Below are 27,534 nucleotides of genomic sequence, written 5' to 3' on the forward strand. Positions count from 1 at the left end.
AAAGAAAAGATAACATTCTGGACAGAATTGTGACCTGTGATGAAAAATGGGTATACTACAACAATACTAGCCGTAAAGGAGGGTGGTCAGCACCCGGGGAATCAGCAGGTTCGGTTGCAAGACGAACGCTAACTAACAAGAAGGTCCTTCTCTGTATCTGGTGGGATTGTCGCGGAATTATCTACAATGAGTACCTGAAAAGCGGGCAGGCTATCAACAGTACAATATACAGCAATATGCTAATCAAAGTTAGCGATGCCATTCGCGAAAAACGAAAAAACGAGTTCAGAAGGAAGGAGGTTCTCTTTCATCAAAATAACGCCCGGCCACATGTCAGTGCAATGAAAGGCTGGACCCTCTACACGCTGGAGTGGGATTTGATGCAACATCCACCATACGCCCAGACATGGCGCCTTCGGATTACCATCTGTTTTCACATCTGCAGCTGCATCTTGATGGCACAATCTTCCGTTCAAATGACGAGGTCGTAAATGAGGTTGATTGCTTTCTGGACTCGCTTACCCCCCAGTTCTTCGCAGAAGGGATTGAAAAGTTGCCAAAACGTTGGCTGACTATTGTTGATTTGAATGGAGATTATTATCCTCATTAGCTTTGCTGATTTTCTATGAATTTATCATTTTACAGGATTGTTTTTTTGGGGGGGAAAACTTTTTACTCAGCCAGATATTAAAAAGTTCCTTTTTCCAGTTTTGCAGATAACAATATATTAAAGGATAGTTACACAAAATCGCATTAACCTCATAACGGATTTTCTATAAATATATCAGTTATGAATAATTACGTTTGTCAAGCTTTCTATGAAGTAAATCTACGTCAATAAATAATTCAATTTAAAATCCAATGTTACAAACAAAGCACAATGCATGTAGAATAAATATAATAATAGAGGAAATATGACATGTCAAATGATAAATACTACTTTTCTTATGCAATTTAATATGTTAAAAAAGCTTTTATTATTTTGATTTACTTCAAATGCTACAATTATTATTATTTATATTAATTATATATTTATTCACTATAAGTTAATGAGGAAGTAAAGTGATCAGGAATTCAAGATTTATTAACACATTAACTCAGGATACACCTATCACACTTTCAGCCCCTTACATTAATGAAACGCTTGTAAGTCACACGCCTTCTGCATTGTGAAATCAATAAATATGGTGAATTCAATGAACACAATTAATCTCTATTAATTTTTAATGTAAACAATATGCCATATGAAGCCTAATGAGGTCAGGTCTTTTCATCATTGAAAGACAAGATTGATTAAGTAAATTATCTTATATAAATATATCAAGACAAAAAACACAAATTGAAACAATACAATTAATAAAGAAAATCCTTAACTTTGCATCTAATTGGATAAGAAGTAGTCCACTAAACACAGTATTGAAATAAATTAAAAAAACATTAAAAAAAAAAAACAATTATTTACTGTGCAAGAAGAACAAACTTGTAGGACAAAACTTGGCGTGAGAATAGCCTTTGTGCCCCCCAATTTCGCATTCTATCGCACCACGGATTTGCAGGGTTAATGTAATAGAATTTCGGCTGCCAAGACATTTCTTACAGTACACTCAAATTAGAAGATTTTTTTAACTGATTAAAGATTAACTTTTACCCGCTTGTTGTTTGCTTAGAAATTCGAAATTTGAATTCTCTTATGTAAACAAGAATAACTTAGTCTTGTGGATTTCGTTTCAGCAATTATAATTTTCAGGTATCTAAAAACATTTAAGAAAAGAAAACACAATGCAATGAATAAAACTGTTAAAAAGTTAACTGATATAGAAATTTTTTACTGAACTTTCATACCTGCTAGTTTAGTTCTTTCTGTTATTTTCAATTTTTGTTTACATTGCAGAAATTTTTTTTTAACCTTTTTTGAGAAATTTAATTTAGAACGCATACAATTTAGTTTCCTTAATAGTTCGCGTATAATTAACTCAAAAGTTCCTTTATAATTTATTGTGTCATTTATAAGAGAATCGTTTGTGACTGAAAATACGTATCCCAACTTCAAAAATATTGACTAAATTAAAACAAATTTACCATGGATATGCATTCCTCGTTAAGTTTTTTTAATCCTTCTTATATAACACAAAAAGGTTAAGTTGTTACCACTGTCACAGGACTGGGAATTACCACCCAGGTTAGTTGGTTTGATTCCATGAGATGTCTGAAGAAAGTCAGCTTTTGCATATCATATGTTTTTCCTCATTTATAGAAAAAAATATCATATTTTTAAAACTTCAAACCAGTTTTATTTATTTTCAAAATGGTTTATTATTATATTTAACGTGTACTTTTTTTAAATATATCTTGATTTGCTTATTTTGTTTAATGAAATTTGAACAAATAACAATTTAAGTAGATAAATTTATGAAATTTTTCTATGCAGTCATTTAAAAGTAATTAATTTAAAGTAATTGTTCACTTAATAATATTACTCATTTACTAATACTAATAATTAGAATATGTAAATTTATAGAATTTTACCATGTAGTTATATAAAAGTGGTAGCTTGTTTAACATAATTATTCATTAAAAACTAATTTTAATGCTTGCATGAAAATCAAATAAAGGTTGTTCAATTTTTAAACTAATTTGCTGATTTGCAAATCTTTATGCTAGAATAAAACTTGAGTTCAGCAAGATTTTTTATTTTTGAAAAACTTTTTTCTATTACTTTTCAAATAAAAATGATCTTTTTACAAATTCTTTTTACTTGAAATCTCAGATAGTTATGTCATTTAGAAACCAATTAAATTCAATCGCTTTGAGAAACTATGTTAACGATTAGTCCATTGTTTAAGTAGTGCGAGCGAAAGAAGTTTTTGTGTCCTGAACGATACTTTAAAAAAAAAAAAATTATGAACTCATATTGCTGTTGAGAAATGCTTTTTTCTTTTAAATAAGAATATTTACATCGGAGAATTATAAAATCTATATCAATCCTAAATGTTGATTTGGGAGATATGCGAACTGGGTACATTACACTTAATGTATTCAAAGTTAAAAAAGAAGACCATTAGTTTAACTAATGTGAATATCACTTCAAGTATTCTAGAATTAATATTTATTGCAGGTAATTTTTTATTGAAGAAAATGCTTTGACTTTCAAACATGTTGGCATAAACATTAAAATCTATTTTGTTTTTCATACTTTAGCAGTTGCAAACAATTTTATAGACTTTTTAAAATCAGTTGTTTTTGCATTTTGGTTTTTGATTTACACTATTGTAATAATTTACATTCAATATGCCGAAATTTTGGTAAAAATTATTTTGAAACATAGCGCTGGTCGGATGGTTGTTATGAAAAAAAAGAGAAGGGTGCATTGGTACTAACAATAAAAACAATAAAAAGGGCAGAGTTAGCATCTTTCGAAAAATGCAAAACTTAAACTCTGATTTTGACTCTATTATTTCTAATTTCATTTGATGAAATTTGGAGGTGTTTATAATAACTGCAGCCCACGTCCTTTCTGTTTTTTCTTGCAATCAAACTGGGTTTGATATTTTCAGTTCTGCCTTCCCGAGTAGTGATTCATTTGATTTCTATAGTGTTTGTATTTTTTTTCCACTGAAATGTTAATTGCACTTACTATTGCGTTAAGTATATATTTTTTTTACTTCATTTGCCATTATATTACACCTGGCATAAATATAAAATATAATTATATAATATTCAAACTAAAATTCAGATGGCCCTTTGGTTTGCCAAAAAGTACTGAAAAGTCGTAACGTTGTACTGTGTGTTTCAGTTCCACTGGATTTTTCTATATGGTTGACTTTCGACTGAAGATGATTTACTCTACTTTGCTAATTTTTTATTTCCAAAATGGAATAGTATGTGTAAAAAAGCTAAAAATAGAATAATACACAATTTTTTTTCACTCTGTATTTAAATGCGGAATTTCGTTTACATGATTTCCAATGTTTTTTTTTTTTTTCAAATTATAGGGGAAATTAGATTAAAAGCGAACAAAAATCTAAAGTCTGGTGAAAATCATAATAAAGCCCAGGATTCTGATCCCTGCATACTATATTTTAACAGGTTGCAAATGTTAAAAAAAAAAGTTTCATTTATTTTGATTGTTAAAAAGTGATCGGAAAAAAGACCCTTCCGGAAAACAGGCGTCCGGATATGGGACTCCGTACTGTATTTATTTAAATGACAAATATTTTAAAAAGGAATATTTTACAGTGATAATGTTAAAATAACATGCAATAATTATTATTTTATTGTAGTTAATTGGTATTTAACAGATTGTATTAAAAATCATTAAATTTTATAGTAGTTGACATTCTGTGATCTTCTGAATTGTTATTGATAACATTAAATTTTGACTTTTGAGTGAAAGGTATTTATTGTGTTGTTATAATCAACTAAAATGTTTATTAAATGTTAAGATTCTAGTTCTGTAAGTTTTTTTTAATTTTTTTAAAAAATTCACGTTAGAATGTGAATAAAATCAATGAAATGATTCCATCTTTGTCAAGACAATTGAAAAATAATTTAGTATTCAAATTATTTCTTGTTTTAATTTTGTTGTGTACGTCTTTTTATTTAATTCTTTTGTGTTCAGGTCATAATAATATTTTAACCTAGGAAAAGAGTAAGTCTTAAAATGTTTGAATTTTACTTCACTTTTTCTTATAATCAACTTTCTAAAAATAGTTTTTCCTCTCCTTCTAGTATTAAAGCAGAGCCCGTCAAGGTACTTGCAAGGAATTTGCTGAAGTTTAGCCTGCTGGGATAAATTATTAAAGGAGACAAAGTTGATTTCAACATTTCTGTTTAAGTATGTCTTGTTTTCTGTATTTATAAAAAAATTTAAGTTTTTTTTTTTACTTATTTTTTAACAAATTTGCATTTTAGGAATTTTCAAACTTCTGATCATTTCACCCATGTGTTTAATATAGTATGTTGTTATTTAGCCTTTTTAATTTTTTTTCTTCAAATTAAATTCCTGAAAATGTATACATTTTTGTGTCTTAAAGAGGATTGTAGCAATAAAATTAAAAAAAGAGATTATTTTATCTTTTTATTATTCTAACTTTTGATATATTTTTTTAAAATTTAATTGCTTTTTAAAAAAACTATATATTTTTTTCTTTAGAACTATATTTCTTCTTTTTTTTTACCTCTTAAGTTTCCAAAAAAGTATACAATAAGTTCAAATTTAAATACATTCATCACCCCTAAACTAAAGGACTTAAGTTTAAATTTTGCTTTTAGAACCTGTAGCATGCAGTGCTCAAAGCTTCAACATACTTCTCGGAACAATCAAAAGCCTGTGCAGAACATTTTGTGTTTGGGGGAGAAATTTTATCTATTGCTTATTTTAAAATAAACCATTATTTTTCTGCTATACCAACCCTGACTTGCAACTATATATTTTTTAAAAAGTTTTGTAAGAAGTTACTATATATTTTGTAAATTTCTTTAGAGATTGTTGCTGGCATGAACATGTGTCCTCTATGCTATAGAACAAGTTATGGAAGTTATCCCCTATTTATAAATATCAGTTCCTCGCATAGATCATTCTAGTTTCAGATAAAATAACATTCAACTTAGTTTATAATATATATTATATAGTTTACTCTTCAATGGCATTTTTTTTCCTTGGCTGGCAAATTCTAAGCTCAGGCTAGTGAAAACTAATAACAGTTATGTTCATAAAAGTGCTGTATAACACCATTATTGCTAATTCTTTCCAACAATGTATACTTGAAAATTTACTCAGCAAATTCTTTGCTTTGTTCAAGGAAAACTGATACGAGAAATAAACATAAAGGGTTTTGCTGTTTTTTGCTCAGATTATCTACTTTGGCCAGTTTCTCTGTGAAATTCTTTTTGCATTGACCAATAGTTTGATTAGTACTGTATGCCATAATTGGTGCAAATCAGCCAAAAGTATAGCTAAGTGTCAGGTTATTTTGTTTACTTTTGCTATCAGTTCTCACTGAACAGAATATAGTGAAAATCATGTATATTTCATTGTTTTTTAGTCTGAGCCACTAAGAATCAAATTGAATTAATGTACTGGTAAATACATTACTGGTATATACAATGCTATTAATTTACTGTATAAAATAATTTAATAATCTAGCAATCAAAATGATCTATAATCATTGTGTTAAATGTAACAAATATGTGTTCACTGACTGTCCCAACATATTGAGTTTATTCAATTCGACAAACTGCACATTTTAATTTTGTAATTTCAGAGAAGACTGCATTCTCATTAGTTTCAGTTTCGCTTTACTTATCAACTCGCTTTTAACTTTTGTGTTTAAGCTTTTTTCTCTGTGTATTAGCTTTCTTTCGTTAAAAATGAGTCATAACTGTTATTCAATATTATACACTGCTCAGAAGGGATATTTTTAACAAATTGGCTATGTAGGTTGTATTATGTAGTAAACCATCAAAATAATGGTGAAGAAGAAAAATTTGTATTAAGGAAAAATGCTACTGTGAAAGATTTTAAAACATTTATTTTTCATGAGGGTTGTTGCACAACAACTCCTCAGAATATCTAGCCGGGGATGATTGTGTTCTGGGGTTATCCCGGATTTTGTGGATTTAAGACCACTCTTCCGGGATTTTGCTTTTTTGAGCTACTCTTCCAGCATTTTATTTACTTGCAATTTTTCCGATATTTTAGTACTTCCAATATTATATTCTCTTGTACTAAGAGATAATTTCCTTCTTTAAAATATTTCTCACCTTCTTGTAGTCTAAAACAAAAATGTTTTAAAAAAATTTGATTTTGTGGGAAGAATCTACATTCCCTTTTCCAAGAAAGAAAAATGGTTAATCATCTCGTCCTGTCTTTTAAATGATCTATCAACCACTTGTGTTGAGGTAGAAGGGAATGCTTAGGAGAAGAAAGAGTAGAGAAAAAAGGAAATAAAGATTTCCCCCTGCTTCATTGTTTGCAGGAAAGACGTTTCAAATCACAATTGAAGTAAAATGAGCTTTCAGGATGTTTCCTTCTTCCCTCTCACTAGTGCACTGACCAAGGAGGTGAAAGCAGCAATGTAGAACGAAGTGGAGATAATCATCAACTGGCCTCTTTTAGGGCAATTATTCATTTTTTTGCATTCTTGGTCATTCTTTGGCAGTTCGTTCGTATTGTTCGTTATTTTTTCTTGTTTATTTTACGCTTGGCGCAGTACATATATATGTAACCTTGACTGACTGCTTTTGAGCTTGGATTACGACAACCGAGCTAATTAAAAATGTAGTTTGTTCGTGTCAGGGATGAGATTCTTCCGCGGATTTCCGCTTTTTTTTCTTCAGATTTTTCCCGCTGATTTCCGCTGAAATTTTTTTTTGCACAAGTTAAAATATTTTATGAGGAATTTAATTTTCCACGGAGCGAAATTACTGAAGTCTTTATTCCACCCTCTGAAGTTTATCTAAAAATCATTTCCTTGGGATAAAACTGGTTGATCTTTATACAGGGATGAGATTCTTTTTGTCTCTCGAATTTCAACCTTTTTATCAAAAACTCCGATTCTCTAAAAGTTTCGTTTTTTTAATAAATATCTCGCTTTTTTTTAAAAATTCAGTCATTGAAGTAAAATAATTATATTTATTTACGATTTTCAAAGATAAACTGAAAATTCAAACTACGTCCTAGCTGCTAACCCTTCCGCATTTTTACTTACATTTGCTGTTTTCTCCGATTTCACTCACAGAAAATAAGATTTTCCGTATTTTTTATCCGTCGGCGGGATAGCTCGTATTTTCGTAATTCAGATGTCGCTGCTTCTTGTTTTCTGGCGTGAAAACAAACAAAAAAATATATAGGTGGATTTGCGGTGAAAATATTTATTTATTTGCTCATTCAATTAATCTTGCAAATTTTTATTTATTATGTCTAAACAAAAGCAATACAAACAAGCCTTTTAGAAATTTCAAGTCCAGACTCCGCAAATAACTCGATTTTTTCACGCGATTTTAATATCAATCATCGATTTTCGTATTTACCTGATTTAAAAGTTGTGCATTGCGATTCTTATTTGCGCTATTTAAATATCGTACATTATGATTCTTATTTACGAGATTTAAAAATCCAATATCGTGTTTTGTATTTATGTATTTTTAAAATTGCGATTTTATTATCAAACATCGATTTTCGTATTTACCTGATTTAAAAGTTGCGATTAACGTTGCGATTCTTATTCAGGCTATTTAAATATTGTACATTGCGATTCTTATTTACGAGATTAAAAAACCAATATCGCGATTTGTATTTACGAGCTTTTAAAACCCTATGTAGCTACGCGAAATTAAAATCCAATGTCGTGATTCGTTTTTACGGTTGTAATATCGCGCGATTTAAAAATTATGCATCGTGATCTAAAAAATACGCATCATGATTTGTATTTTGCGCATTTTTTAAATTCGATGTAGAGTTTCAAATTCACGTGATTTAAAAGCCTCATATCGGGATTTATTATCACATGGTTGACAAGTTTAAAAATCGCACTTTTTTTGTCAAATTTTTTGCATATATATATATATATATATATATATATATATATATATATATATATATTTTTTTTTTTTTTTTTTTAAATTTTTTTTTCTTGGATTTCCTCTTTTTTACTTTCTGACTACTCTCATCCCTGGTTCGTGTATGATGTTACAACCCCTAGTCGGTCTTGTTTTGTTTCCATTTTTAAAGTTGATTGTTAATAAATTATAAATATTTATTGAAATGATGAAATTTTTTATCAGTGAACGATAATATCAGAGTTGATAAGGAAATTAAAAATAAATTCCATTGTGAAGGGCTTGAAAAATTAAATGAAAAGATGGGAGTTTGATATAAAAGAAATTATATTCTTTGTAGCATCTTTTTAAACCGGATATCATTTATACTCTTTAACACCATCACATTTCTCCAACTAGAAGTAGAGCTCTTGCTCTTTCTTTTGCAGAATGTGACTGACCTTGATTGATTATTTGAGATTTTTTATTTCATTTCATCCAAATATGAATAACAGACACATAAAAAAGTTCCAAAAAGGAAGAAGTAGATAAGAATAAATCTATCCACTCTTAAATCAACACATATTGTTTTATTAGGAAGATTTATTTCATATTTCATAATGACCATTGTACTATAACTTTGCTTTGCTCTTGTAGCTTGCACAAAAATGAAGGGGGATTTAGTATAGGCTGTAGTAATTACTAAAACAAAAAGGATAAAAAAAGAAAATCTGCTTTTATTGAAAATCAAAAATCGTTTTTCACATCAACTAGTGTTTGAAATTTTATTAATATAAAGTTCCAAATATTAAATTAAGAATATTGAAAATGAATTAAAAAAATATAACATTTGATAACTAACTATAGAATAAAAACTGTTAAACTTTAAGTAACAACTTCTCCTTTTAGTCAAACGCTCATGCATGACTGTAGAATCAGAAGTCATTTTACTTTTACATAGTTCCAATGTACAAAGTTTTTTGATAGGTTGAACTAATACTCTTGAAGCAGTTTTGATTTTGGCTAAAAGCACAACAGCATCTTTACTTAGATAGACCTCAATTATTTTCCCGTGGGGTCAATTTTTTGCACTTATTGGTCAAATTGAGGCACAACTTCACCAACTTGTAGTGTTTTGTTGTTTTTACTATTAATAATTGAATGGCATAGCAAACCTAGATAATCGGTTCTAAATCTAGAACACATGCCTTTTTGAATTCTAACTCAGTCTTGCTTTTACTTATAGCATTCGAATCTAGAAAGTCTAATTATAGAATTCCTACTTCTCTTATTTCCTGTAAGAACATGGCAGGTGTTATTGATAGAAAATCTTCACTATTTTCAGTAGCATAACTCAGGGGGCGAGAATTTATGATTCTCTTACAATCACAAAGCGCAGTTGATAATTCTTTGTAGTTAAGGGAGGATTTTCTTAACACTCTCTCTTCTAAGAAAACCTTTCATAATGCCAATGAGTCTCTCCCAAAAACCACCCCACTAAAGTGCAGATGGAGGCATGGATTGCCATTTAATTCTAGACAAATTACTAAAAGTTTTTACCTTTTCAAAGTCAATTGTTAGAAACAAATGATGCCCGCCAACAAAATTGGTACCTCTATCAGAATATATTGTAAGAGGACGACTTCGACGAGCAATAAATCTTTTGAGACCAAGTATGAAACAGTCAGTGGATATAGATGATAAAAGTTGTAAGTGCACCAGTCTGAAGACTGCACCAGTAATCACCAAAATCCAAACTTTGGATTGATCCTTCAAATTAAGCAGATCGGGGAGATCTACCCCGATTATTTCGAACACAGCTGCGTTTCTAACTTTGTTTGCAGATTGAACACTTTCATCTACTTCTGAGGGCTTCAAAATACATTTCTTACACCTAGAGCAGATTACTTATGATGGTTTTAATAGTCTTATGACTCTTCAATAATTTTCTTGTAAAATAATAATAAGAAATTGGACATTGCGATGACCAGATGTTATATATTTAAACATTATGATTTGAAGACAAAAGTATTGATTATTCTAAGTTAAATTCATCATTTCGTTGCAAAATTAGTTTTTATTCTAATGATGCCATCTGAATCCATCAAAGTTTTCAAACACTTCAATCTCTTATCATTCATATTCTCAAATGATTCTTTCTGGACTATAAAATTATGGTTTCTGCCCTTTTTAGTTCATTGCAAGTTAATTGACTGAATATTCTTTCGTCATTTTCCTTTTTTCGAATTTTGACAAAAACGCAAAATCGAGCTGGTGATGTGTAAAATTTTAGTGTAAGAGGAATAATGGTTATAATATTGGGGGTTGTTATTCTTCAAATTAGCAGCAGTGATCATTGTTTTTTTTTTTGGTGTTTACTATGTTCTTGTCTGGTAAAATGTTACGTTTAGGCCCGTTTTCTTCGGATTTTGAAAGCTATTTTGGTCCTAACCACTACTGAGAGTAAACCAAAGTTTTTCCACTACAACCTGGTGAAGGCAAGGCTACTGGATTCATATTTCCAGGTACAAAATTCCACAAAGTGCTGGGTGTAAGTTTCCCAATTTCCCTAACCTGATTTTCCACAAGTGTTGCCCAGGGACTTTCTCGTTTCATCCAATATGAAGTATCTATAGGATCTGATCAATAGACTGTTTCAACAGTTTTTAATTTGAAATCTTTAAGACTGTCTGTTAGTCTAGCATCAATACAAGTTAACAACTAAAGCACAGTATAGAAATATTTTTAAGTAATGCAACTCTAAAACATTGCTGAATTAGCTGGCAGGTAATTCATGTCTCAAGGAAACACACGTAGCATCAAAAGCTTTACTCACATTGCAGAAAGTGTGTAGGGATAATTTTTCTATACTTGGTGAAAAATCTGAAAATTTTCTAGGTATGTTAAGATTTTCTAAGTCCCTAACTTGGACCCTCCATTTCTTGAATTCCGTAGCTATCTCTTCTGGTAGTTGCAAGTGCCATGAAGCTTTAATTTTCCAACATTTTTGCAAAATCAATTTCAGAATTAAGTTGACAAGACTAGTAAAACTAATGGGGTCAAATATTTTATGTGTTAGAGTATGGCCTTTGAGATACAAAAAGACCTTCCAACTGCATCATCAACCTTTTGTGACGTTGGCATACTTCGATCATTCCTCTCGACATATGACACTTTCTGTTTCGTTTGTTTTAGTCAGTCGTAGTAGTCTTTTGATTTGGATATTTTCGATTAAAACTAATTATTATGTAATTAATTATTACAAAATTTAAAAAAAGATATGACTTATCCATGTTGTGTACTGGCATGCCAAGGAAATTATAAAAATGGCCCTAAAGTCAGTGTTTTTAGTTTCCCTAAAAATTATGTATTGAGAGAAAAATAGATTCGCACCATTAAAAGGGAGCATTTCAGTCCTATAGAACACAGCAAGGTAAGCTATATGTCTAGTATTTTTCTTTTTTCTTTTCTTTCTGTTTTTCTTTTTTTTTCCCCTCTTTTTCCTTTTTCTTTTCTTTTTTTTTGCATATTCTTTTGACGTTCGCAAATTTTGGAATTTTTTTTTAAAGATTTAAGTAGAATTTAACCTATTTTTAATTATTTTTAGGTGTGTGAAAAATTTTTTAATGAAGACCACCTCCTTATAACTGCATATGATAAGAAAACGGGTCAACTTATTGAAGCCGAACTAAAATGTAAGAAGTGAAATTTATTTTAAAATCGAGCATGTTTGTCTCTGATTATATATTATATTCAAATTTTCTTTTTATTTATAGATTAAAACCTAATGCAGTACCATCTCTTCATCCAAATGTACCTAAGCACTTCTCTTCAACAGCTAGTAGTAGTTGAGAATCTTCAGATGATCGAAAATTAAGGAAAGAAAATGCAAAACATTCAAGCTGCAACAGCTGAAAAACGTCAAGAATTGTATGATGCGACACAAAAGTTTTCCTCTTTTTCTGACCTAAAGTCTAAGCTCCCAGATTCAAAGAACTCTTGGAATATTATAAAAAGTGAATGCTACATTCTTTTCTTGTTACTGGATGTACAGTCAGTACCAGAACTAATTAGCTCTTTATATATAAATTCTAATTATGAAGTCAACGCTTAGGCTAAAAAATCAGAAATTTTTGTCAGAAAGTTTTAAAACAGAAATTCTTATTAAAACTTCCATTCTTGCTTCTCACTATTGATGTAATAGTTGATATTTTAAATTAATTTTAAAAAATTAGTTTGTATACACCACCAGCTAAAAAATATGTAAAAATAATTGTAAATACTGTAATTTTTGTTACCAGTAAATGTAACAAATATGTGCAACAATTTAATTCTGTTCATAATCGATCAACTTTCTTACGTAGGCCATGATAAACATGTATACAGGTATTCTGCAGAAGCTTTAATTTTTACCTCCTTAATTTATACAATATACCCTAATGCATATAGATTTTGTACGTCAAAACGGCAATATTATTTTGCAACATCCAAATACAATAAGAAACATCTGTTTAAAAGTGAATATTAGTCCACAATTAGAACAATCTGATGAATACTTTTTAAAATATATCCAACAGAAGTTTAAATTTTTAAATGAAGATAAAACTGTCATTATAATGCTTGATGAAATTAACATAAAAGGATATTTTCATTACAAAAGTGGAAACATAGTAGGAACTTCATATGATGGTAATAGTATTTCATTTGCTCAAGTATTTATGTCGAAAAGTGTCCTCTCTTCCTATAAAGCTGCAGTACACGTCTTACCTGTAAAAAAATTACTGGGGAAATACTCTACGGATTTTTAAACAAAGTTATACTTCAACTGGAAGAGTTAGGATTCTTTGTTATTTCTGTAGCAACAGATAACTATATAGACAGAGAAGCTTTGCCCCTGTTTGTTAATCCTCCTAGACTGCAATTTGTTTATCCTCACCTGATTGACAATAATAGACCCCTTTTTTCCTAATTGATTTTGTGCATCTGTTAAAATGCATACGCAATAACTGGCTAAACGAAACAAAAAATCGCAAATTTTTTTTTTTTTTTAATCCTATATTTGGTGAAAGACCAGGTAATGATCTAGGGCACAATTTCAACACAGCTTCATTTTCAGCATTAAAAATACTTAATGATATTGAATTCAATAGCCTTGCAAAATTAAGTTTAAAAGCTCTTAATCCTTCATATTTTGAAAGACAAAATGTGAAGCTAGTTTTACAGATTTCTAATAAATTTGTTCCCCAAGGATTGCTTGAATTGTGTAAAAATCTTAATATTGTTCATTATGAAAATACTGCCAATTTTATAAAAATTATTAATAGTTGATAGAATATAGTTAATGTAAAAACTCCAATTAAAGGTTTTCACTTGAAAAATAAATTTCAATTTCCCCTTTCCTACAAAAACGAAACAAGCATAAACTTTTTAAACAAATTTTTAGACTAGTTGAATGTCTGGGAATCAATGAAATGTGCTACGGAAATGTTTAGTAGAGATATGCATGTAGCTTTAAAATTAAGCACTGAAGGTATTCTACAACTTATGGATTATTGTGTCAATGAACTGAATTTTAAATATGTTATGCCTGGGAAATTTAAAACCCATGATTTGAAGAGTATGTTTGGTTGTTATTAACAGTTCGCTGCATGCCAATATAGTAATTCAACTAGGCAGTTATTTGCAATTAATGTTAATGTAACTAAGTTAATGCAAAGCAAAACTTAGATTAAAGTCCCTTTTGTATTCAAATATTCCCACGAAGTCATTTGCCCTTGTCCAAGTCACAGAGTTGCTACATAATGAAAGTCTTGTAGAAGCATTTCAAAATGATAAGGTATTCTGCTTAAAAATTATGCCACCTGATATATCCTCTGTAAAAACTAAATTACCTGTAATTGTGTATATTGCAGGTTATTGTGCCTTTAGTGCTTTAAAAAAAAAACCTACTGTTTAGAGTGTAGAAACAACAACACGTGATAAATTGGGTTTTGTTAAATTATATTGTGAAAAATTATATTTTGTATATGAGGCCGAATTTAACAAACAAATTGGTAAGCGAAATGCTGCAGATTTAACTAAAAGTTTTCTCGAAGAAAAGGATTTGCTTAGAAATGAAGAATTTTGTCTCTCTGAACATTATATTAAAAAATTTTTGGACACGGTTCTGGTCTTCCACTAATGTATTTTTAAACAACTGCACAAAAACAAGAAATGATGCTTTATTAATGGTGAAAACAGAAATGCAGATTTATTAGCTGAAGTGAAGAATAAAAAGAGAAAAGTGAAAACATTAAATAAGAATAAATGATATTAAGCATTATTAGTTAATCCACAGACATAATAAACTCTACATTTTCAATTAACACCTTTTTGCATGTCAATTTTTAGTTGAAACATGATACATAATTTTTTGAGTTGTTAGGTTTAAGTGTTTATTATTTAGGCAAAAATTGTTTCATATGATTAAATATATTTTTATTAGTATTTTTGACTTTAAGAAATAAAAAATAAAATGAAACAAATGCTTCTAACAAAAAGTTGAAAGCTTCTACAAAAATAAATAATGATATAAAATAAATTATTAGTAATATGTGATCACTGTTTCTCCACGATTTCAAATTTATTTTAAATGCACATCAGTAATATTGTGATGATAAAATTCATATTATTTTTCAACAATTGTATTAAAATTTTAATCACTCTTATTTTAGAACTTGAAATTTTTTCCAATTGTGCTTCAATATATGTTCAGTACGACCTCGATAATCCGAACTTGTCCGTAAAAAATTTTCCAAAAAAGAAAGGAAAAAAATTTGTTTAAAGTAAAAATTTAAATGTAAGAGCACAAAACTGCAACTCTTCTCCAACAACAAAGCAGTAAATGAAGAGGTAGGGGTGGGGAGTGAATAAAAGTGCAAAGCTGATTAGGAAATTCCAATAATTCTTATCAGCTCTGTATAGATTAGGCGTGCAGGAGGAGTAATTCTTCTACCCCCTTGTTTTTCCCCCTTGTGAAAAAAGAAAACTGGTTCTTTCTTAACCTTGAAGCGTAGGAGGCGGGGACAAGTTCTTTCATCCCCCAACAAAAAAAGGATTAGTATCAGCTGGTACAGTCTAGTCTATAAGCATCTGTTTCAGTTATAAGTTGAAATTCAGCTCATGTTTTAAACCTATATTTTTTGTTTTAATTGCTATCTATATGCTATAATTTATGCTATCTATACGATCAATTATGGGAAAAAATGACGAAAGTTCAAAGAAGAGGAAGCATAATTCTCTTTCAATTTCGAAAAAAGTAGAATTACTTCGGAAATATAACTCGGGATCTTCAGTGGCTAATCTTTGCATAGAATATGAACTTGGCAAATCCACTGTTTATGATTTAATTAAACAGGAGGATAAAGTACTGCAGTTTTTCGCAAAAAGTGATGTACTCTTAGAGATGGATAAAAGAAAAACGATACGCAAAGCTAACAACGAAGATTTGGATAATATAATGATAGAATGGGTACGACAAAGAAGAAGTGAGAAAGTGCCTTTGACTGGAGCAATTATTATGGCACAGACAAGGCTCTACCACAAAGACTTGAAAATAGAAACGCCTTGTGAATATTTTTCAGAATGGTTAGATAGATTTAAAAAACCTCATGGAATAAGGCAATTAAGAATTTGCGAGAAAAGGCATCAGCTGACGTTGAAGCTGCCGAACATTTTATTAATGAATTTTCCGAATTTGTGCCTGAAAATTATTTATCTTTCGATCAAATGTGTAATGTCGATGAAACTGCTCTCTTTTGGCGCTATGTTCCAAGAAAAACCCTGGCCACTGCAATTCATCTGGTGTGAAAAATATAAAGAGAGGCTAACTGTGTTGGTGTGTGCTAATGCTTCCGGATTTCATCACTTCAAGGTGATGGTAATTGGCAAAAGTGCTAGACCTCGAGCGTGATTACGCAAGAATTGACGGAAGAGTGGTTTAACGATCATTTCGTTCTGTAAGCTGGAGCTCATTGGAATACTGTTGGGCTTCCGAGCGATGCCAAAATTATTCTCCTCTTAGATAATTGTACAGCGCATGCTCCAGCTTAAATTTTATCTAAATCAGGAGTTCAGGTAATGTACTTACCTCCGAAACCTCCGAATTGTACTTCTCTTATTCAACTGATGGATAATAGCAAATTAAGATCCTTAAAATGTAAATACTAGAAAGACTTTGGAGAAAAGGCTACGTTCTATCAATTGAGCAAGAGCATCACGAAATTTTTAAAGGAATTTGACATAAAGGATGCCCTTTACTGTGCCGCAAATGCATGGAATGATGTTACGTCTGAGACTTTGAGACACGGTTGGCACAATCTGCTGCCTTCTACCATTTTCTTTTAAAATGAGAGTGAAATCGATTTTGAAGGTTTCAAGATTTGAAACTTGAAATTAATGAACTTCTCGATTACGCCAAAAAGTGTGTATTCAAAATCGATCAAGATGACATTGAGGAGATCATGATGTGTGACGACGATTTACCTATAGTCAACCACATGACTGACAATCAAATAAAAATTTACGTTTTAAGTCATGACCGTGAAGATAATGACAACGATACCAAAACTGCAACTCCAAATGAAGAAAGATCAGTTTCATTGGATGAAATGTTAACAAATATGAACAATGTTCTTAAATGTTTGGAGCAAAGAGACATTGTTGACGAACATGAGTTAATGTTAAAGTGAAAGAAGAAATAAGTAATCATAGAATGAAATCTATGAAACAACTTACAATTTTTTGTATGTTTAAGAAATAATTTAGTTAACATTTAATTAATTGTGTTGATATAAATATATTATTAAACTACTTTTTGTCTGTTTGATTTTTAATGTCTCTTATTTAATATTTATAGTGTATTATTGTTAAGTTGTTAAAATTGACGTTGGAGGTCTACACACAACCTATTAATCGCGAAATCGGCGTGGCGAATTCAAAACTTCGATAATTCTATCAGTTTAAGTAAGGTATCTAAAATCCGGATCTTCTGAACCCCCCCTAGCAGTCCGGATTTTTGAGGTTGCACTGTATTATTGGAATTCATATATATTTTTCCTAACATTTTATTGTAATTCTTAACACTTACCATATAATGATTTACAATTTATTTTTAAGAGGTAAGAAATGAAATATAAAATAGTTGTGTTAGAAATAATGTATGGTCAGAAATATTGACAGTTTTTTTTTGTTACTCTCTTTGTGTAATAAAATATTCCTTTTTTGTGGTTTATTATGTTTCTTTTTTTTACTTAGTATTCGATACATAAGGTTTTTTCTGTTTGGTTCAAAAATAAAGTAATAAAATAAAATTCAAAAGTGGAATCTAAGCTCCAAAAACAACTTTTATTTAGGGATTAGGATAGTGATTCATATATTTGTATGGATAATGGATTTTTTAATTTTCAAATTTTTCTACTAACAGTTTTATTAATTAAAGTTAAAGAGAAGAAAAAAAATTAGTGAAAAAAGGCTTGGTCATTAAATGAAAAAAATATTTCTTCAACTTTTAAATTTGTATCCTTGCTCCCAACTATTTTTGTGGCATTTTAAAGTTTGTCTAATATAATATGAAGAGACAAAGTAGAAATAGTTATATTGGGAAATGTTTCTCCATGTTAAAGACTCGCAACAAGTGGAGAGGAATGATCAAAGTAAAGTGACGCCACAAATTAGTTGTACAGCCTTCTCTGTCTCGAAGGTTATGGTTCGAGACGAAATAGTTCTTTTTGTAATAGTCTCATTTTCAGCTTTGAAATTCCTAAAATCACACGTCAATGTATCTTTTTAATTTAAATTATAAGGAATTTGAATTATAAAGTTCATAAAGCTTATTTAAATTTAATATTTTTGTCACAATATCCACCAGTATTTATTTGGTGATATATTTTTATTTATAAATGATTTTGGAAAAAAATTTTGTATACTTTAATTATACATACAAACATTTGAGACATATGAGAAATAGATTTGTTAATAGTAAATATTTATTTTAACCTCATTTATGTCTTTTGTTTAGTTTCATTGTGACTAATGGAGACATAATTTATTTCTTTTTGAAGCCAAAACATATTTCTTGAAACAATTGTCTTTTCATTCCAATTTTGATTTAATATAGTGTACTTAATTTTTCCAACTTGATGTTGATTTATTTCTATATATAAATGATTATTACTCATTTAATTTTCTAATAATGCTATTTTAATATTTATGAATGATCTTAATATTTTTGTTTTTTATGTGAATTTTGGATACTAAAACCGTTATTACAACTTGAACTTATTTTGAATAGGGTTTGATAAACTTTAGTCCCAATTTAATTTTTTAGTTTGATTTTTTTCAGATGCTTTATCTCGATTCTTCTTTTTTAAAATCATATTTTACAATTTACATTCACAAATAGTTTTGTAATTTCCTACTTTTATTGTTATTAATATTGAAATTGTCCAGAGAGGCATGTAATTTTTAGTAGTTTATATAGGTATATCTGTTAATGCAGGATTTTTTTCTTTCCGTAAAATTACAGGTACATTTTATTAGTGTCTAATCAGAATAGACTGGTTTAAAACAATGTGCTTTAAACCAAATAGTTTATTTTAAGAAAAACCAAGCCTGGTATTTTTGAAAGCAATCTATCAAAGTTTTAATTTTTTTATTATTTATACAAGTAGTTTTTAAAATGAATAGAACCAAATGAAAAAAATATTACATATTCTCCACTTTTATGTTTAAAGAAAACTTGTATCTGCTAAATAAACATAAATATAGAATTTTTAAATGTTTAGATATCATAGCTTTCCTGCAAAGATATGTATAAAAATAAATTGATGTGAGCAAAATGCTAAAACATTGTATTAACAATTTAACAAGCAATTTAATTTACTGATCACTAAAGATAAAGTTAGTTAAATAATGTAATTATTGAACAAGTTAAAATAAAAAATTAGAAATACCTTTTTTTCTTGTTAATTATGCATTATGTTCGAAACAAGCAAAAGCACAAATGGAAAAGAAATTCTTGTCTGTGTTATTTATTTTTCAGTTCATGCTTAGATTTTTTTTCTGTTATCAGTCTAAACAAATTTGTATTGTATTATATATTTTTATCTTGTTTTAATAATTTCAAACTGAAATTTTTGTATTAGAAAACGAATCTAATAAAAATATTCAGAATTTATCAGGCTTTGCATGATTAAAATCGCAATTTGAATAAAAAATATTAAACTCTATTATGTTGAAATAAATAAAAGCAATTTATGCTTTATTTATATAAAGCCATTAGTACTAAAACTTTTGCTATTTTACCCATGTCAATTTTGTATCCTTTTATCATTCCATTATTATCAAGCATTTTGTAAATATATTTAATACATATAAAATATTTACGGTATATTGCTTTAAATATTTTAAAATTTGTATTGATTCAATGATTTAAACTTAAAAAGAAATATGCATTTCATATAACTTAATTATTGATACGATAAATTGCATCTGAATATGATATTAATTAAACAATACTGATGTATAGCATTTTTACATTACAGACAAGCAGGGGGAGGAATCACTCTCAAACGTATATTGCTAAAATAAAATTTACATGTTGAGTGTTTATTTTCATGTCAAAAGGAGTTTTAAGTAATATAAAAGCATATTTAAAGTATTCAGTTCCTCTTCATTTTTTGTTAACATATATAAGAAACAAAAGTGGATATTTTTGAATTGTTTATTAAAAATATTAATTAATAGTTAAATTCTTTGATATACGCTGAAGAGCCAAAAAAACTGGTGTACCTGCCTAATATCGTGTAGGGCCCCCGCGAGCATGCAGAAGTGCCGCAACACGACGTGGCATGGATTCGATCAATGTGTGAAGTAGTGTTGGAGATAACTGACACCATGAATCCTGCAGGGCTGTCCATAAACCAGTGGGAGTAAGAGGGGGTGGGGATATCTTCTGAACATCACGTTGCAAGGCATCCCAAATATGTTCAATAATGTTCATGTCTGGGGATTTTGGTGGCCAGCGAAAGTGTTTAATTTCAGAAGAGTGCTCTTGGATCCACTCTGTAGCAATTCTAGACGTGTGGGGTGTCGCATTGTCCTGCTGAAATTACCCAAGCCCGTCGGAATGCACAATGGACATGAATGGGTGCAGATGATCAGACAAGATTCTTACGTACCCGTCACCTGTCAGATTCTTATCTAGACGTATCAGGGGTCCCATATCACGCCAACTGTTCACGCGTTTTTTTGTTTTTCCAACCCTGTGTCTAATGAATTTTGCTAGAGTTTCATTTTATTTATTTATAGCTTATATCACTGATTTTTCATAAAAAATTTTTTTTAGAGTCTTGCTTTAAAAAAAATTTTAATAGGAATTTTTCTTATATTCCTTTTTGCTGATTCATGTATTATAATTGATAAGCAAAATTGAAACTGCTCATTTTATACTTCAGGGATAATCATTCAATAATTTTTATTTATTTATGACTCACAATCACCCTTGCAAGATCTAATTAATTCTTTTGTGCTGATGTGTTAAATATCATGCAGAGTAACAGTTCCACGATCTCAGATTCTTGTATTTATGCTGCACTTTGGTGCAAAACCCTATGTTGCTGAGTAATTCTTTTAAAAATGTACAACGTAGAAGCAAAAGTACAATTTCATATCATGGCTTACTTATTACACCCTAAGTATAGAGAGGAATTTAAGTCTAGTGAACAAAAAGGGGAAACTCAGCAGTTTCTTCTGAATATTTATCCTAATAACATTCCTCTTGTTGTAGTTCAATTTGAAAGAATTGCCATTTCCTTAGACATATTTCTCTCTTAGTGTTATTAAATCACTTACAGCATTCAAATGGCAAGAAACTATATTTTCTATTTGTAACATTTCAAAAACTTATTGAGACTTCATTTCACTCTGACAACTTTGTTGTGCTAATTCTGCTGCAATTGAAAAGACATTTTCAAAATTTTCTTTTATTCATTCTGATAAAAGGAACAAACTTTCCTTGGAAGCCTCTTCAAAGTTTTTATTTTCCTATGCCATATTGAAGCATTGTTAATACAAATATTTAATACTCTGAATGGATGAACTAAAATTTTAAATGATGCAAACTGTCAATTTTAGTAAACTTTATTGTTTTGTGTTTTATTTTATAACCAATTTATTTATTACATATTTTTTTATTTAAAATTTATTAAAGATTTCATTATAGTTAATTTTATAGTAATAAGTTTAATGTTATGTCAGGTAAATTTGAACCTACTTAATTTTTCCATATTTGGTCTGTTTTTCTTTTCTTTTTTTTCCCTACTTTTTTCCATTGTCCTGGCTAAAACTGACTTTTGTTAGCAAAAGTCTAACCGTAGAACTTCAAGTACAGTTTGTTTTCTGTAATATAGTAGTTATTTAAAGTTTTTAATTCTTTCTAGAGAGTGCTTGTTAAAACTTTCAGGGTCTAAAGTAGAAATGTTTATTAGTTCTTTCTCTATTTGTAATATAATAGTCACTGTAACCACAATATTAATAATGGGTTTTGCAGAAGTTAAAATCTTGTATTGTCAAATGTGTCCAATTTAGTGCATTATTTTTATATTTTATAAATATACATGCTACAGCTTGAACTAGCTTTATTTTATCCAAAAATAATAGGGCAATTTTCTGTTATGTAGACTAAAGCAGAAAAAAAAAGAACTTGAATAAAGCACAAATGAAAGTACAGAAATGGACACTATAGTTTCAAATCTATAAACAAGAACTTTCTATGGTGTTTTAACACCAAATGATAGTAGAAAAGTAAAGAGACAAGCATGTGCAAAGAGGCTTAACCAATAGGAACAAGTTTGAACAAGATAATAAAATGAGGGAGATAGGAAACAGGTTCAGGGGGTTTTGTGGGAATTCCAGTGTGCAAAAGATTAAATTTGAAAAGATTTCCAAATATTGGAAAACAGTGGGATACAAGAAAGATGAACAAAATTTAGTTAAGCATACTGACTTTTAAAGATTGTTAAGTAAAAATATTGGGGGTGGCAAAATACATTTAATTTATACATTACAACTTTAAATTATCTGAATTGTTAAAGTCTACTCCCACATGAATCTTTCAACCACAAATTGATGAATTCTGAAGGATCAAATTTTATATGGAGTCATTGGACATTTTAATGAAAATTCCCAGAGTATCTTTCTACACTAATGTACTTTTACAATAAATTATTTCTTAAAAAAAGCAATGGGGAAAAAAATAACCAATTATGTCTAATTTAAGACACCACTTATTTTGTTGACTTGCCATGTGGAAAGTAGTTATTTTCAGGGCTACTAAAAGAAGTTAAAGGTTTTGTAATATAATTTTTTTTTTTAAATATGTGATAGTTTGCTTGGAAGTTTTTGAGTTAAACTCTTTCAGTTAATCCCCTTCCCTCTGTGATGTTTTTTGCTTCTTGTGTGGCACTACCCGGATTTTTTGTAACAGGTATTGATATAGGAATTTACCAATTGAATTTTATTGTAAATGAATTTACAATTTTTAAAAACATTTTTGAATTAAATATTTTAAGTTTCAAACAAATATTCAGTATTTGATAGTTTTAAATTAAGTGTTATTAATGTTAAGTTTAATTTTTTCTCTTATAATTTCAGCTATGGCTCTTTATCTTCAAGCAAATCTACTATGAAGAAACTATTGTTTGTTTTCAAGTGCTGGAGCTTTTTCTTGGGGCCAATTAAATTTTGAGAAAGGCTGTCGAAATGGAAGAAATGTGTCAACTGGAAATTGCTGACTCTGATGGAAAGCTAGGAGTTCTAAGTTCAATCCTGACCGCAAATTAAGTAACCAGTGTGTATATGCAGCAAGCTGCACTTTAAATCTGCTGTGGTGGACAGCCTTGTTGTATGGAAGTTTGAAGAAGGGTACCTGTGAGATTCATCCCTGCTCTGTATTTTTGTGTAGTACATACATTATTAACTATTGCTGATCATTTCATAAAAACTTTCAAAAAAGCATTTAAAGATTATTTGGAAATATAATTTCAAGTAAACAAAGACTTTCAATTGAAGGAATAAACTCGAACTTTATCAAATAATTCTGAAGTCATAAAATTTTTTTTAATTTAAAATTTATAAATAAAATAAAATCACTTAATCCAAAAGTTACTTTTTTGAATAAAGAATAAAAATTATTTAATGACAAATATATTTTAACTTTTTTACTAATTATAGATATGTTTATGTTTAACAATGAAGGTAAGAATGTATTCATGGGTGCAAGTCTTCCGTCCCCAGGACGGATTTCCGTCTTTCGAAAATGTCCGCGGACGGAAGTAAGACGGAAACAAGACTGACTCGAAGACGGAAATCGGAATTTTTTTTTCTGTCCATAAAAATATTTTTTAGGTCTACGTTATTGGTCTACTTTCTTATGTCCTGTTGTTATTTTATGAAAAGACAGATGAATAAATATTTTTTGTACAGTATTTAAACTTGATGTATTATGGTAAAGCTTTCTTAGATAGTTTGCATATGTCGAGGGAGTATTGCGTATGTTAGGTATTTCAGTCAAAAAATTTTCAGTCTTGGCCTTTTTTCCAACTTGCACCCATGAATGTATTATGCTTTTACAATTCAATGGAGTTTATTTTATTGTGTGTTTTGTTTTAAATAAAATAATTATGTTGTGGAATAATTGTAATCATGATTGTTTTTTATTCTATATACTGCAGTGTGTAAATCTTCATAATTTTAAAAAATGCAAGTTTGCAGATATATTTGCATTGATAAAATTTTATAAGATATAATGTTGGAAAATTTTTACGGCAGTGATTAAGTGTAATGAAAACAGATGAATATATTTAAAATTTGATTGTTTTTAAATTTTAGATATGATATCGGAAATTTTTTTCTTTTAACACTGATGTTAAAGTTGATCTTAATCTTGTGAGTACTTTTATTATCAGCACTCTGTTTATTACTTTTTAAACTATACGTTTGAAGTTTGAGACAAGGACTTACTTTTTTTATTTTATCTTGTTTAAAATAATATAATAGCAAAATAACTTAATATTATAATTAAGCTGAAGACCATTTACATTATAATTTTAAAAAAATCCAATCAATGTTGAAGAGAATCGTGCTTAAATTTTCCTTTGAAAAGTCCCGTATATTCTTTGTGAGAACCTTTTCTATGGTTAATTCAGAATCTTAATTTCATTTTCTTTTTTTAAAAAGTCCGTTAAAGATGTAATGATAAAACACAATATTTACTACCTTTTTTGCTTAAAAAATTTAAATGCTCTGTGAAGTTTTGGCTAATATTGTTAGTTTAGTAAATACTCATTTGAAATAATTATCGAATTATTCAAAATTTCTGATGTGCCTATGTTAAATTATTTTTACATTGTAAAAAATTATTGGCAATTTTTATAATATTAGATGCTTTCCTAATTTTATTTCCTGAAAATATTTCTATCGATGTCTTAGAGTTTTGTTAAGTAAAATTTCCAAAAATAAAAGAATAAAATTACTTAAGTATTTCTCTATTTGATTTCAGTGAAAAAAGAAAATTTATAGAAGTAATTTGGATATTTTAAAATTATTTTCTTTATTCATTATCTCATTTATTACAAAAATAATATAAAAATTCAAACAATAATTTTATTTTAATCTTGTATATTCTTTAAGTCTACAGTTTTATTTTTTGGGAATAAATGACCTATAGGTAAGGGAATTTTTTTTTTAAAAGTTAAAATCTCCAAGTTAAATGCAAATCTAACTTAATATAGTGTGGTTTTTATTATGAAATTTCAGAATATAAATAATGTATTATAATTGTAAATTTATGGCTAGAGTAATGACTTTTATGAAACATTTTTTTATTAACTTACAAAATCATTTGAGATTTTTATAAAATTAGCTTTCTTTTGAATGAAAAAAAAACGAATACATTTAAAATTAAACGCTTGAAAATGATTAATGAAATAAAAATAATCAGTAAATTCATTGTGTAAAGAAAAGGAAAAAATATCAATAAAATTTAAGCTATTCATGTGTTCATTCTTATTAAATTTGAGATACATATTCATTCAAAAAAATCAACTAAACACAAAATATACTTTGGACAACGAGGTAAGAAAATCGATGGTAGCAGAATTAGATAATAAAATTTAATTTAGTATTTCTGTATTCCTAAGTAAATAATGCATGGAATGACGTAAAGCTAATGTTCTATGCTCTACAGCTTCACAATAATACAGAAAATTAAGTAAAATTATATCGCCGAATTATTATTCTACCATCCGAATCTTCCCCTTGCTTATACAAAAAAACAAGATAACTGAAAATCTAATATTATGTAGCATCAAAACCAGTGCGAAACAATCGTATGGTAAACGTTGAATAGAATCAAGCATTATTTTAATGCTGAGAAAGAGGCGACCTTTTATATCTTTCTAATATTCTAAAGTTATGAAAGATAGATTTTCTGATGTTATCTAATAGGTGCGACTTGGGTAATGTGGCGATACTAAATTAATACTTAGACTTAACTAAGCTTATCATTACACTCTGGACTACTATTAGGGCCAAACTGAACTTAAGGTGGTGTGACATATTAAGTCTAGCTAAGCCTATCGTGGTGTATAACATATCAAGGCTTAGCTATAATGTAGCACGTTGTAATATACCATTAAGGACTTCATTTAGGCATAGCTAAGCCTAATGTGGTAGTGTAACATCTCATTAAGGCTCAGCGAATCCTAACGTGGTGGTGAAACAACTCATTAAGGCTTAGCTAAGCCTAATGTGGTGGTGCAACGTCTGGATAATAATAAGAGCTTCAGTCATCCTCCAATCTATCAGAATTTGTCGCAGTAACATCGACAAATAGAGTTTGAGGCATTATCGTGTTGTAGAAGGGAATGCATCATAATGAAACGAGTTTATTTAAATGGTTACAAAATCAGTCGGATTGACAAACGATATATACTTGTTTGCGGAATATACAGTTACGAACAAATCGGTTAACGAACACTTTCACGAAAGATTTTTGTGTTCGGATAACGAACACATATTCGGATAACGAACACTTTCAAGAAAGATTTTTTGTGTTCGAATAACAAACACATATTCGGATAATGAACAAAACGAATTTTAACGAACACTTCTCGGCCTGAAAAAAAAGTACTATTAAACGTTTGTTATCATTTTGCATACAAAATAAGATCACTGAAAGGAGAAATGTTTAAAGCATGCTTAGTATAGATAATTACTAAATGAAACTTGAATTAACAATGAATTTAAATTTAAAGGTCATTTAATAATTATTATTATAAAGCTTAAAACACTTCTCGTCTACCACTCTGAGAATCCTAGAGCATTCAAAAAAATTCCATAATTAAGAACAAACTGCCAGTAATGTGGAGATTGAATCAGAGGGCATGGGTCACACAGTATCTTTTCAAAGAATGGCTATTTGAAGTTTGAGCCCCGAGCATCAAGGACTACCTTGATACCAATGACTTGCCTTTGAAATCACTGCTGCTATTGGAGAATGCACCAGGACATCCAAAGGATCTTGAAGATAATTTGTTGACAGACTTTCCCTGGCTGACAGTTCAGTTTTTACCTCCGAATACGACTTCGCTGATTCAGCCGATGGATCAGGAAATTATTGCGGCTTTCAAGAAATTGTACATTCGCGAGCTGTTTCGTCAGTGTTTTGAAGCAAGCCAATTCTCTTCAACAATGACTTCAAAAAAATTTTGGAAAGAAAAATTTGACATTCTTGAAGCTATTCGTATCATTCAAAAGGCGTGGTCAGAAGTCACACAGTGACAGTTGATTTCTACTTGGCGGAAGCAGCGTCCATCCTTCGTTCAAGGTGACGGAGGTGATCAGGGAGACACCCCTGAAATTATGGATGAAATTTTGACAACTGCTAGAGATCTGGAA

At 29.3% G+C, this 27,534-nt stretch overlaps 1 long non-coding RNA gene across 1 annotated transcript; it reads left to right on the forward strand.

The window, feature by feature from the left end:
• The first annotated feature begins 1,646 nt into the window (after positions 1-1,646).
• Positions 1,647-24,271, forward strand: LOC107438140 (uncharacterized). The gene is made up of 5 exons (XR_001583328.4): positions 1,647-1,747; positions 4,729-4,834; positions 12,146-12,233; positions 12,315-12,554; positions 23,230-24,271. It is a non-coding gene; the product is annotated as an uncharacterized LOC107438140 (long non-coding RNA).
• The last annotated feature ends 3,263 nt before the right edge of the window (positions 24,272-27,534 follow it).

This window comes from Parasteatoda tepidariorum, chromosome 12, assembly GCF_982258835.1.
Source record: "Parasteatoda tepidariorum strain Cologne lab strain chromosome 12, Ptep-v5.0, whole genome shotgun sequence".
In the NCBI taxonomy this organism is placed as follows: Eukaryota; Metazoa; Arthropoda; class Arachnida; order Araneae; family Theridiidae; genus Parasteatoda; species Parasteatoda tepidariorum.